The following is a 10,667-nucleotide window of genomic DNA, read 5'->3' on the forward strand; positions in this document are numbered from 1 at the left end:
GCACGCTACACGTGCTCGCCCGGCCTCGCCCGCTTCACGGGCTCGCAGACGCAGCTCAGCTGCTGCGCAACCTCCCCGCTCAACTACCATGCAGGTGAGCAATTGTACGCCGTGTTGCCGCGTGGGACCGCCGGCCCTATAACAACAACAACGATAATAATAATAATAATAATCATAATAAAACATTTGTTGGATCTTTGGCATTGGTTATACTTGACATGTCAATGTAATTGTTGAGGTCTGACTGAGATCACATTGCTGCAATCTTGGCCTGAAACTGTGTTTTCTACATCTTTTAGTTATTTACATCTGTGTCTGTGATACTTTCCATCTCTCCTTAATTATCGCTTCGAGAAGCTTTGGGGCTGCACTGACTCCAGACTATAGACCTGTCCAGACTGCACTGACTCCAGACTACAGATCGGTCCAGACTGCACTGACTCCAGACTACAGACCGGTCCAGACTGCACTGGCTCCAGACTACAGACCGGTCCAGACTGCACTGACTCCAGACTACAGACCGGTCCAGACTGCACTGACTCCAGACTACAGACCGGTCCAGACTGCACTGACTCCAGACTACAGACCGGTCCAGACTGCACTGACTCCAGACTACAGACCGGTCCAGACTGCACTGACTCCAGACTACAGACCGGTCCAGACTGCACTGACTCCAGACTACAGACCGGTCCAGACTGCACTGACTCCAGACTACAGACCTGTCCAGACTGCACTGACTCCAGACTACAGACCGGTCCAGACTGCACTGACTCCAGACTACAGACCGGTCCAGACTGCACTGACTCCAGACTACAGACCGGTCCAGACTGCACTGACTCCAGACTACAGACCGGTCCAGACTGCACTGACTCCAGACTACAGACCGGTCCAGACTGCACTGACTCCAGACTACAGACCTGTCCAGACTGCACTGACTCCAGACTAGGGATGTTCATCAATTATCGAAAATCGATAATCGATCGTTAAGGATTGGAATCGATCCTGTGGCATTTGGATCGATTTTTTAATTATTAAAAAAAAAAAAAAAAAAAAAAAAAAAAAAAAAAAAAAAAAAAAAAAAAAAAAAAAAAATTTGGACTAGGTTTGGGTGGAATTCGTTCCTCCTCGCCCCACTCCATTGCACAGCCGACTAACGTGAGGTGGAGCTTCATATAGTCTCTAGTTTTCTGGCTGGGCACGGGCCTTTGTGCCAACAAAACTGTTTTAAACATGAGAAATTCACACCGGCATGCGCCGGGGACAGCAGTGTTGGAGAGGAGACACATTGAAATAAAGAGTTCATTGAGGAGAACACGTTGTCTTTCGTATTTTCTGCCATAGGCATTCATTTTGTTAAAAAAAAAAAAAAAAAAAAAAAAAAAAAATTGAAAATATTGAAAATTTTCTAAGTATTAATAAAATCGATAATCGATAATTGATCGTTAATTCTCACCGATTATCGATTTTGGAAAATTTTCAAAATGAACATCCCTACTCCAGACTACAGACCTGTCCAGGCTGCACTGACTCCAGACTACAGACCGGTCCAGACTGCACTGACTCCAGACTACAGACCAGTCCAGACTGCACTGACTCCAGACTACAGACCGGTCCAGACTGCACTGACTCCAGACTACAGACCAGTCCAGACTGCACTGACTCCAGACTACAGACCGGTCCAGACTGCACTGACTCCAGACTACAGACCGGTCCAGACTGCACTGACTCCAGACTACAGACCAGTCCAGACTGCACTGACTCCAGACTACAGACCGGTCCAGACTGCACTGACTCCAGACTACAGACCGGTCCAGACTGCACTGACTCCAGACTACAGACCGGTCCAGACTGCACTGACTCCAGACTACAGACCGGTCCAGACTGCACTGACTCCAGACTACAGACCGGTCCAGACTGCACTGACTCCAGACTACAGACCGGTCCAGACTGCACTGACTCCAGACTACAGACCGGTCCAGACTGCACTGACTCCAGACTGGTCCAGACTGCACTGGCTCCAGACTACAGACCGGTCCAGACTGCACTGGCTCCAGACTACAGACCGGTCCAGACTGCACTGGCTCCAGACTACAGACCGGTCCAGACTGCACTGGCTCCAGACTACAGACCGGTCCAGACAGCACTGGCTCCAGACTACAGACTGGTCCAGACTGCACTGGCTCCAGACTACAGACCGGTCCAGACAGCACTGGCTCCAGACTACAGACCGGTCCAGACAGCACTGGCTCCAGACTACAGACTGGTCCAGACTGCACTGGCTCCAGACTGGTCCAGACTGCACTGGCTCCAGACTACAGTGAAGTCTGATGATAAGGTGAGGCTGAAAACTTCCATATTTGGTTTGGAAGATCTGCCTGCAGTGTGAGCAAATATTAGACTTTTTGTGTGTGTGCAGACCAGCCCCTTAATGCAGTGTGTGTGTGTGTGTGTGTGTGTGTGTGTGTGTGTGTGTGTGTGTGTGTGTGTGTGTGTGTGTGTGTGTGTGTGTGTGTGTGTGTGTGTGTGCGCGTGTGCGTGTGTGTGCAGACCAGTCCCTTAATGCGTGATGGGGAACGATAAAAATCAGTTTGCAATAACAAGAGTAATGGATTTCAGTGTGAAGAGACACAGTTGTATCGTGATTCTCTGTGATGTTTCCCTCTGAAACATGTCGGGTCAGTTTGTGTTCAGCAGCATGGACTCAAGTCATTCTGCGCTCCTGTTGCTACACGCGCTGAGGTGACGGCCCCGGGCGCAGGCAGGTGACAGAATGAATGGAGGCTGGTTGAAAAGGCTTTGAGTGGAGGCGTGGGAATGTGATGAAGCGTATAGATGATCGGCGAGCACAGATACCTCCACACACACAACCGGGCAGGAGTGACAGAAGCACATGGGAGGCACAGGCTACTCTCTCTACACCTGTCTCCAACCAGACCCCAAATCAAAATCGCTTACTCCGACCAAGCACTGAGCATAACGTCCTCCTCCTGCAGAGTCACTCAGTCGTTTGGGGTCACAGCTGTCAGTCAGACACAAAGGCGGTCCTATACCCCCTCACAGCTGGCACCGACACATGTCATGTATGGATATATGTATACATCTGACGAGAACAGTTGGACAGAGACATATGACAATATGACATATGAGGGGGACACGCCCTAAAAAGACACAAGTTATCCATACGCTTTTAATGTGGCTCTTTCGCACCCAGTCCCGACCCACACACCTTCTCAAACATCAACTTCAAGGACTTTTTAAAGACTTTCCAGGCCCACTTCCCTCAGATTCAAGGATTCAAGGTTGAATCCATCACGTGCACACGTAAAGTTAAAAAAAAAATTGTGTCTTGGACAAAATCGTTTCCATGCAGGAATGGTTGATTGAACTGGGAAGGGTGGCCTCCTATGAACATTTGTCCTATAGGATGCACAACAGATTGGAGGTCTTCACCTTGAAATGGGGGACATATCTGGCTACTGGAGGACACTTTATCATAGGGAAGGACTCTGGACTGATAGAGCTACATGATGTAAGATTTAAAAAGTTGCTGTGCCTTTTTGTTTTGTCATTATTTGTTTGTTTTGGTCTGTTTTTCCTTTTAAGTTATTTACTATGTATGAGGGACCATACTGATGATTGTTGTGAAAATAATAAAAACTTTAAATCATTTAAAAAAAATCGTTTCGAGGCTGGTTTTTCTCTCAAATTCACAAACTTTCAAGGATTTCGACTTTCGAGGAGCCGTGGGAGCCCTGCTGCCGCCCACCATGATGCAAACCTGCAGTCACACGCTGCACTGACCTACATGAAAGCCTGTCTGTCACATCGCCCTCCTAAACGTCACATCGCCCTCCTAAACGTCACCCTATTAACCAGTTCCAATATCAGACTGTCCCTGTGGCGGTCTCAACCGCCCGTCATAAAAAGCAACACATTGGCTTTGGTCTGGTTCAGTAGTGTGAGCTGCCATCCAGCCATAAAAGGCAGTGTCTCTTTGTTACGCTCTGCTGTCTGCTCCAGTTCCACATTCAAAGCTTTGTGCTTCACTGCTGTTTTTTCCCCCCTCCAAGCCCCTCCGAGAGGAGAGTCCCGCCCCTCCTCCTCATCTACTGGCCGAGCCCGGCCGGGAGCTCCAATCTCATTGGCTGCGAGGCACGTCGGGGAGGATTAGGGAGGTTCTCCTTTGTTTACATGCTGGTGCAGAAAAACCCCAATAACAACTGTTACCGTGGGCGACCAGACAATCTTGGGTTTACAGACAGACGGGACACATGGGAGTGCTGACTGAGCGCGCGCGTACGCAGGCACCCCCATATACGCCGATAACGAGGTCACCAGGTATCCATAAACAGGCCCACACAAAGTCTTTGTCCTCTCTGATTCTGTCCTTTATGCTCAGAACGACAGAAAATGTATTATACACACACACACACACGCACACACGCACACACACACACTCTCACACACACACACACACACACACACACACACACAAGGGGGTGTAACGGTTCACAAAATTCACGGCTCGGTTCGATACGACAGTGGAGTCAGGGTTAGGTTCATTTTCATTACAGCTCAAAAGTAATGCCAGAGAAATTTCCTTGATTAGAAATGTATTTTTTTATTAATTTTACATATTAATTTTATTTTCACTTCATTATTTAACATTTTTATTTCAATTTAAGGTCCTTACACACCAAGCACGTTTTTTTCGTGCAATTAATTCGCACGTCAATAATATTTTCCAAACCTATATCAGTCAATGCAACCGTGCATACCAACGGCGAAGTTTCGCCCAGCGTTATTGCGGTGTTTATTTTTTCGAACCACGGTCGATTTTTCAGAAATTCGCTTCCGACGTGTACACATCTGTGGCTGTGATTGACAGGTGGGTCAAAACTCGCATTGCAATTTCGTGCCGTATATTCGCATTGCTCTTGATGTGTAAGGACCTTTACTCTTGAGTCTTTTTCGTCTCAGTTTTAGTTGACCATGATATCCTTGTAGAAGACCTGCGCTGTTCAGCAGTGAAAGATTTCGATCTGTAATGCGTATATTAAACCTAAATCCTCGTACCTAAATGGTTCATGAATATGCGTATTGTTACACCCCTAACACACACAGACACACACACACACACACACACACACACACACAGACACACACACACACACACACACACACACACACACACACACACACACACACACACACACACACACACACACACACACACACACACACACACACACACACACACACACACACACACACACACTTTTAGCTTGGACAGTAGGCAATCATGCGGTTTCTTTGCCTGTTGAAACTTTCCAAATCCATTCTGGGTGTACAGTGTGGAAAGCCAGCTGACCTCAGGCAGAGAGAGAGAGAGAGAGAGGGAGGGATGTGGCTCTGCTGGCCCGTGGGCGGCGTGTGTGTGTGTGTGTGTGTGTGTGTGTGTTCCTGTGTATCTCTGTAATAAGACAGGATCATATGTCTTGATACAGACTACCAACACTTTAATCCAATCCATGCAGCTCAGACTCCCAAATCTCTCTATACTTCAACCTAACAAGCTATAAGGAGGAGGAAGGTATTTAGAGTGTGCCTGTGTGTGTGACGTGTGTGTGTGTGTGTGTGTGTGTGTGTGTGTGTGTGTGTGTGTGTGTGTGTGTGTGTCTGTGTGTGTGTGTGTGTGTGTGTGTGTCATCCATTCACTATGACTACACAAAGTGGCCTGCACAGTAATGGTACTTTATTGTGATTGAGGCTCCTGCATAGCAGGAGGAAAATCAATGGGATTGTAGGGAGGAGCTGACTCTGCGTGTGTGTGTGTGTGTGTGTGTGTGTGTGTGTGTGTGTGTGTGTGTGTGTGTGTGTGTGTGTGTGTGTGTGTGTGTGTGTGTGCGTGCGCGTGTGTACGTGCATGCGTGTATCTCTCTTCTTATAATGGAATAAGTACATCAACTTAAAATTCTGAACATGCTCAAACAAAGGCGTCGTTTCAGATGTGTACGACTATCTCTGGAGGCACAACACCCTCACCACCATCTCCCCGTCAAGAAACTCAATATCTGAATTGTGACATCATAATGTAAAACCATGGCAACCGAACCACAGCACAGTGTAAACAGATCCTTTGTGCTGTTGCAGGAATCTGAGATTGCATCACTGAGCGTTTTCATTGCATCATAAGATCATCATATTGTGGCTGGTTCAGTCCACATGGAGAGAATCTGCGATGCATTCCTTCATGTCTGTGTACCAGTGGAGCAAGATTAGGCATGAAATGATTACCGGTTTAATGATAAACCGCGATAAAAAAAAAATCCGACGGTTAACTTAATACCGTTTCAAAATAGGCCTGCAAGATATGAGGAAAATCTTGTGCGATAACATTGTTCATTCAATATATTGCGATGATGACGATACGATTTGCGATAAATAAAACAAATATTGAAGTATGCATATTAGCTAGACAGTTTTGATGTTTTAGATCCCGCCCCCAAACATTGAATAGCCTATGATGCCCACAAGCATGGCTCTCTGTTAGCGACTGGAGCTAAAACTACACACAGTGTGTTTGGGCTTTGTCAGAGGGGCGGAGCGCCCCGCTGCAAGGGAAAGACAAAGGTGTGCGCCGGATTTACAACACAAGACAAAACGATCGCATGCCGAGTGGTAAATGCAAGGCCATGGCGTGTGTAAATAAACCGTTTTTTTTGACGATGAAAATGCGATTTCCTCTCATGCAGCCCTATTTCAAATTTGAATTACCATCAAAACCGTGTTTAATTACCACGCTTTGAAAACAGTAAATACTGTCCATCATCAACAAAAGTTAGCAACAGCACAGCGCGCCTGCGTCTTCAATATAAAAGGTGGTGAAATGATTTCAGTGAGTGTATCAGTACTTTTTGAACATTTTCAGCACATTTTAACAACTAGGAATCGAGTGTGCTACGCGCGCTCGATTCGTAGGGTGGAGACTCTGGGCTGACAGACAGACAGAAAGACACCGCCCACACCCCAGGCCCATCAAAGACGATGGGATTTCAAGCAAGACACCCCCCAACTTCAACTCACTTCCTGTAGTTTTGTCACATGGGTTTTACCCATAGTTTTCCACAGACACACCCACTTAGGAGACTTTCGGCAGGTGTGGTTGGAAAATATATTTTTTAATCGAATATCTTAGTTACAACATATATTGAGCTAACAAGGGGTTAGCTTTGTGTTGATATGCATGGTTTGTGTGGAGTTTGGGAACTAAACAAACTCTATTTCAAGTTAGCTTCCTAGGTCAGCAGTAACCCCACGTCACCAGGAAGGGTGACGTCCAATGTCCAGCGAGGTCAAACCAAAAAGGCCCAGCTCTTGGTTATAGAGCAGTGAATGTGAGCACAACAATTCTAAGATGGATAGGAATCCATCCATCTTATATATTATTATTTTATATATATATATATATACACATTTGGCAATGTGGGCAATGTTTCTATGTTCTGTTTAAATTTTTGTCCCACTGATGGTGTCATCAGTGATGTCATAAATCACTGATGATGTCATAAGTGATGTCATCAGTGATGTCACTTTTGCAATTGTGTATTGTGACATCACTGATGAGGTCATCAGTGACATCATCAGCATTGTGACATCACTGATGATGTCATCAGTGATGTCATAAGTCACTGATGACATCATCACTAATAACAAGCAATAACATTTTGTGAGCAACACACACACCCGCTCGTGCCAATAGGGCAGGTGAGGCCGCGCAGCAGCCGAGCTGCAGGGTCCAGCTCGGCCAGCTGCAGTGGGTGAGCCTAGGAATCGAGCGCACGAGATGCCTAGTGAACTAAAAAGTCAAGATGCTTTTAATAAAATCACGAGGAGCCCACTCTCAATACAATAGCCTACAGATAGAGATACACTCCGAAAACTTAGTTACACTGTCATTCCAGGAGATACACTTTAGATACATGTGCTACAGAACAACATGTCTTTCACTGTCCATGTACTGTATGTACTACAAAAGCGCAAGGGACTTTGGTGAAATCACACACACACACCCACACAGACACAGACACACACCCACACAGACACACACCCACACACACACACACACAGGAATGGTGCGGCTTGTGTAGCCTAGGTCTTTAGTCTGGGGGCTCAGTGAATTCTGCTGAGTCGTGAAGAATGTGTGTGCCCACAGACAGAGCAGCAGGACCGAGGGAGATAATGCTGTCAGCACACATGTGGTTGCCAGTTATAGGGAGTTACCCCCCTTCAGGACACACACAAACCAGTCTCCTGTCCCAAATACCTTCACTCCTTCAGCTCAGGGCCAAGCCCTCCCCAATGGAATGCACATTCCACGCTGAAAACTGAGAAATGCACCAGAATGCTCACATGCCATTTTGGAATGGAAGATCAAGCCATTTCCTTCACATGTTTAGACTCTTTTGAGTGCCATAAGCATGAAGCAACACCCGGCAGCACACACTCCAGTCGACACCACCGGCCCTTACGGGAAATAGAGACAGTCAGCGAGCGAGAAGGAGTAAGAGAAACAGAGGAGAGGAGGGAAGAGGGGGTTCAAAGATCAGAAAACAGATGTCAATCGTTTAGCAAACTCTCCTCCAAATGACTAACACATGTGCGAGGCCTTTCCCCTCCCCGTACACACACACACACACACACACACACACACACACACACACACACACACACACACTCTTTAGCTCTGCACCGAGACGGACCGAAAACTCATTCATATCATCTGCCTTATTTCTCTCTGTCTAAAAAAAGAGTTAAAAGAGTTAAAAGTAGAGTTGCTGCTTCACATGATAAGAAGGGCGGTCACTTGTGTTTGCCAGGCTGCTGCGGCCACCTCCACCTAGCAAACACAGTACTACACACACACACACACACACACACACACACACACACACACACACACACACACACACACACTCTGCCTGGGGTTGGGATCGTGTTTGCATATACACTCTTGTTAAAGTTTGACAGCAACTGTCTGAGGCAGTGTTTTCGACAAAGCAAAACAGAAGTGCCAAAAGGTTCCAATTGACAAACCTGTAAAGATATATAAAATATATAATAAAGAAATAAAACAGGACACACACACACACACACACACACACACACACACACATGACAGTTGATGACAGCACAGGCCAGTGTGTCAGACTCTGTGCTTGATCAGAAACAGAGTTGTTTGTCACAGTGGTCATGGTCGTGCTATTACACACAGTCTTACTCACACATGATGCATTCAACTAGACCTCATCAATTAAATATGGTCTTCTTGTTTGTCTCACAAATGGGCCTCATTGGGACTAAGTATTAAATAGCATCAATCTTTGCACACTAGCAATGGAGCAGAGAAACTCTAGAGTACACAACTCTCATGGATTTTAGAAGGATACTGATCCATACAGCAACAAATAATGTAAATATTACTGTAACGTTATAGCAATACTATAGGAGTACTACTACTACCACGTAGTAGTATGATCTATGCTGAACACCACGGTAACACTTTTGAACATAACAGATTTTTTTTATTTATATAACCCTCCCATGTATTATATAGCTCAACTGCCACGAGTAACAACACGGATCTGCTACAAAGTGACACGAAACTGGAGTCTGTACATGCAGTCCAACAATCTCAGCGCTCACTGTCCCGTCTAGTCATGCGCTGCTGCAACAAAAGGACACAATGAAACAATAGTAAAGTCTTTTGCAACATGCATTCTCTTCCTATTCTGCGCGTCTTTCTTCCCTTTGGGTTTCTGTCCCTTCTTTAAACCTGGCGATGTTGTTAACGCGGGGGGCCCGACTCGAGATGAGACGGGACCCGGACAGACAGTGAAAACGTGCTGCCGCCGCTTTGTTAGTGCGCTCATGAAACAATCAGAGGAAAAACACGCACACGCCTTACCTCAAACTCGACCCCGCCGCGACTTCTTCAACTCAACTTGTGCAATATTTCAGATGACAAAGTGGTTGCGGCTACATCAGCGCGTCCACGGAGCACTTCTGTGGGGTTAAGGTGTGTCCGTTTGCCCGCTGCTGCTGCTGTTCTGCCCGCTTTGGAAAGTGTTCAATAGCTGTGGCTGGAGCTCAGGACCCATAGAAAATGTAAATGAAAGCTGGGTGGGAGGGGTGATGTGACGTCACGCGGGGGCTCCTCCTCCTCTGCTGGGGAGTGGGGAGACCCCTCGACGCTCTGGGCGGGGCGTGGGTGCAGCGCAAAACACACACGCACGCACACACGCACGCACACACACACACACGCACGCACACACACACACACACACACACGCACACGCACGCGCACGCACACAAATATTCAAATTTCGAATAGGCCACATGATGATAATGAATACATAGTAGCCTACCATATTACCTGTCTACAGTTTATTGATTTCTTGGTGTGCCATCATGGTATTCAAATGATCAGAGATTTGAATACTCACATGATTATTGCTAAAAGGTCTGTTGTGTCTGTAAGAGTGAAGTGAGTTTACAGTGATCATTCATGGTATTTTATTTTTAAACTCTGATTTTACTGTTGGGTTTTCTGCGGTATAATTTTTATCTATCTATCAGTTTCACTTTCAGGGGGTAAGCACCCGTGC

General features: G+C 46.4%; 1 protein-coding gene across 1 annotated transcript in view; it reads right to left on the reverse strand.

Annotated features, from left to right (window-relative positions):
- The window catches only part of fam107b (family with sequence similarity 107 member B), a 28,614-nt gene extending 18,482 nt beyond the window's left edge, over positions 1–10,132 (reverse strand). Inside the window, exon 1 of the mRNA XM_083654504.1 lies at positions 9,968–10,132. The gene's annotated coding sequence lies outside the window, so the exon portion shown is untranslated. The remainder of the gene's footprint in view (positions 1–9,967) is intronic.
- Positions 10,133–10,667: the final 535 nt, after the last annotated feature.

This window comes from Poromitra crassiceps (assembly GCF_964638095.1).
Source record: "Poromitra crassiceps genome assembly, chromosome: 18".
Lineage (NCBI taxonomy): Eukaryota > Metazoa > Chordata > Actinopteri > Beryciformes > Melamphaidae > Poromitra > Poromitra crassiceps.